We start from the raw sequence: 4687 nt of genomic DNA, 5'->3' as shown, positions 1-4687 counted from the left end.
GGGTGAGAGGGCACCATACCGCCCGTTTTGTCATAGCGTGTTGTACTGATTATTCATTCGCAAATCTCAAAGAAGCTTTATGATGATCCTTTTTCCCTTTGGTCTCATTCAGGAACCTTGTCAGTTCCCTCACCGTGTACTGTGACCCCTCTGCCTGACTGGCTGTCAGCTCCGGACCCATTGAGGAGGAGTCTGAAAAGAAATCCTCTTCCTCAGGCTCACCTTCCTCCTCCTCGTCTCCATCTCCCATCCTGACCACCTGCCTCTCTAGTCGGCGCCCCCCACCACAGCACTATAGCATGACTAGACCCAGCCTCATCTACACCACCATCTGTAGCATGACTACACCCAGCCTCATCTACACCACCATCTATAGCATGACCAGACCCAGCCTCATCTACACCACCATCCATAATCTGACTAGACCCAGCCTCATCTACACCACCATCTATAACATGACTAGACCCAGCCTCATCTACACCACCATCTATAACCTGACCAGACCCAGCCTCATCTACACCACCATCTATAGCATGACTAGACCCAGCCTCATCTACACCACCATCTATAGCATGACTACACCCAGACTCATCTACTCCACCATCCATAATCTGACTAGACCCAGCCTCATCTACACCACCATCCATAATCTGACTAGACCCAGCCTCATCTACACCACCATCTATAACATGACTAGACCCAGCCTCATCTACACCACCATCTATAACCTGACCAGACCCAGCCTCATCTACACCACCATCTATAGCATGACTACACCCAGACTCATCTACTCCATCATCTATAACCTGACTAGACCCAGCCTCATCTACACCACCATCTATAGCATGACTAGACCCAGCCTCATCTACACCACCATCTATAGCATGACTACACCCAGCCTCATCTACACCACCATCCATAACCTGACTAGACCCAGCCTCATCTACACCACCATCTATAGCATGACTACACCCAGCCTCATCTACACCACCATCCATAACCTGACTAGACCCAGCCTCATCTACACCACCATCTGTAGCATGACTAGACCCAGCCTCATCTACACCACCATCTATAGCATGACCAGACCCAGCCTCATCTACACCACCATCTATAGCATGACTAGACCCAGCCTCATCTACACCACCATCCATAACCTGACTAGACCCAACCTCATCTACACCACCATCTGTAGCATGACTAGACCCAGCCTCATCTACACCACCATCCATAACCTGACTAGACCCAGCCTCATATACACCACCATCTATAACCTGACTAGACCCAGCCTCATCTACACCACCATCTGTAGCATGACTAGACCCAGCCTCATCTACACCACCATCTGTAGCATGACTAGACCCAGCCTCATCTACACCACCATCTATAGCATGACTAGACCCAGCCTCATCTACACCACCATCTATAACCTGACCAGACCCAGCCTCATCTACACCACCATCTATAGCATGACTAGACCCAGCCTCATCTACACCACCATCCATAACCTGACTAGACCCAGCCTCATCTACACCACCATCTATAGCATGACTAGACCCAGCCTCATCTACACCACCATCCATAACCTGACTAGACCCAACCTCATCTACACCACCATCTGTAGCATGACTAGACCCAGCCTCATCTACACCACCATCCATAACCTGACTAGACCCAGCCTCATCTACACCACCATCTATAGCATGACTAGACCCAGCCTCATCTACACCACCATCCATAACCTGACTAGACCCAACCTCATCTACACCACCATCTGTAGCATGACTAGACCCAGCCTCATCTACACCACCATCCATAACCTGACTACACCCAGACTCATCTACTCCATCATCTATAACCTGACTAGACCCAGCCTCATCTACACCACCATCTATAGCATGACTAGACCCAGCCTCATCTACACCACCATCTATAGCATGACTACACCCAGCCTCATCTACACCACCATCCATAACCTGACTAGACCCAGCCTCATCTACACCACCATCTATAGCATGACTACACCCAGCCTCATCTACACCACCATCCATAACCTGACTAGACCCAGCCTCATCTACACCACCATCTGTAGCATGACTAGACCCAGCCTCATCTACACCACCATCTATAGCATGACTAGACCCAGCCTCATCTACACCACCATCCATAACCTGACTAGACCCAACCTCATCTACACCACCATCTGTAGCATGACTAGACCCAGCCTCATCTACACCACCATCCATAACCTGACTAGACCCAGCCTCATCTACACCACCATCTATAACCTGACTAGACCCAGCCTCATCTACACCACCATCTGTAGCATGACTAGACCCAGCCTCATCTACACCACCATCTGTAGCATGACTAGACCCAGCCTCATCTACACCACCATCTATAGCATGACTAGACCCAGCCTCATCTACACCACCATCTATAACCTGACCAGACCCAGCCTCATCTACACCACCATCTATAGCATGACTAGACCCAGCCTCATCTACACCACCATCCATAACCTGACTAGACCCAGCCTCATCTACACCACCATCTATAGCATGACTAGACCCAGCCTCATCTACACCACCATCCATAACCTGACTAGACCCAGCCTCATCTACACCACCATCTGTAGCATGACTAGACCCAGCCTCATCTACACCACCATCCATAACCTGACTAGACCCAGCCTCATCTACACCACCATCTATAGCATGACTAGACCCAGCCTCATCTACACCACCATCCATAACCTGACTAGACCCAACCTCATCTACACCACCATCTGTAGCATGACTAGACCCAGCCTCATCTACACCACCATCCATAACCTGACTAGACCCAGCCTCATCTACACCACCATCCATAACCTGACTAGACCCAGCCTCATCTACACCACCATCTATAGCATGACTAGACCCAGCCTCATCTATACCACCATCTATAGCATGACTACACCCAGACTCATCTACTCCATCATCTATAACCTGACTAGACCCAGCCTCATCTACACCACCATCTATAGCATGACTAGACCCAGCCTCATCTACACCACCATCTATAGCATGACTACACCCAGACTCATCTACTCCATCATCTATAACCTGACTAGACCCAGCCTGATCTACACCACCATCTATAACCTGACTAGACCCAGCCTCATCTACACCACCATCTATAGCATGACTAGACCCAGCCTCATCTACACCACCATCCATAACCTGACTAGACCCAGCCTCATCTACACCACCATCTATAGCACGACAAGACCCAGCCTCATCTACACCACCATCTATAGCATGACTAGACCCAGCCTCATCTACACCACCATCCATAACCTGACTAGACCCAGCCTCATCTACACCACCATCCATAACCTGACTAGACCCAGCCTCATCTACACCACCATCTATAGCATGATTAGACCCAGCCTCATCTACACCACCATCCATAACCTGACTAGACCCAGCCTCATCTACACCACCATCTATAACCTGACTAGACCCAGCCTCATCTACACCACCATCTATAACCTGACTAGACCCAGCCTCATCTACACCACCATCTATAGCATGACTAGACCCAGCCTCATCTACACCACCATCTATAACCTGACTAGACCCAGCCTCATCTACACCACCATCCATAACCTGACTAGACCCAGCCTCATCTACACCACCATCTGTAGCATGACTAGACCCAGCCTCATCTACACCACCATCTATAACCTGACTAGACCCAGCCTCATCTACACCACCATCTATAGCATGACTAGACCCAGCCTCATCTACACCACCATCTATAACCTGGCTAGACCCAGCCTCATCTACACCACCATCCATAACCTGACTAGACCCAGCCTCATCTACACCACCATCTATAACCTGACTAGACCCAGCCTCATCTACACCACCATCTCTAGCATGACTAGACCCAGCCTCATCTACACCACCATCTATAACCTGACTAGACCCAGCCTCATCTACACCACCATCTGTAGCATGACTAGACCCAGCCTCATCTACACCACCATCCATAACCTGACTAGACCCAGCCTCATCTACACCACCATCTATAGCACGACAAGACCCAGCCTCATCTACACCACCATCTATAGCATGACTAGACCCAGACTCATCTACTCCATCATCTATAACCTGACTAGACCCAGCCTCATCTACACCACCATCTATAACCTGACTAGACCCAGCCTCATCTATAGCATGACTAGACCCAGCCTCATCTATACCACCATCCATAACCTGACTAGACCCAGCCTCATCTACACCACCATCTATAGCATGACTAGACCCAGCCTCATCTACACCACCATCTATAGCATGACTACACCCAGACTCATCTACTCCATCATCTATAACCTGACTAGACCCAGCCTCATCTACACCACCATCTATAGCATGACTAGACCCAGCCTCATCTACACCACCATCTATAGCATGACTACACCCAGCCTCATCTACACCACCATCCATAACCTGACTAGACCCAGCCTCATCTACACCACCATCTGTAGCATGACTAGACCCAGCCTCATCTACACCACCATCTATAGCATGACCAGACCCAGCCTCATCTACACCACCATCTATAGCATGACTAGACCCAGCCTCATCTACACCACCATCCATAACCTGACTAGACCCAGCCTCATCTACACCACCAT

This window comes from Oncorhynchus keta, chromosome 30 (assembly GCF_023373465.1).
Source record: "Oncorhynchus keta strain PuntledgeMale-10-30-2019 chromosome 30, Oket_V2, whole genome shotgun sequence".
NCBI classification, from domain to species: domain Eukaryota; kingdom Metazoa; phylum Chordata; class Actinopteri; order Salmoniformes; family Salmonidae; genus Oncorhynchus; species Oncorhynchus keta.
This window is presented reverse-complemented; position numbering follows the sequence as displayed.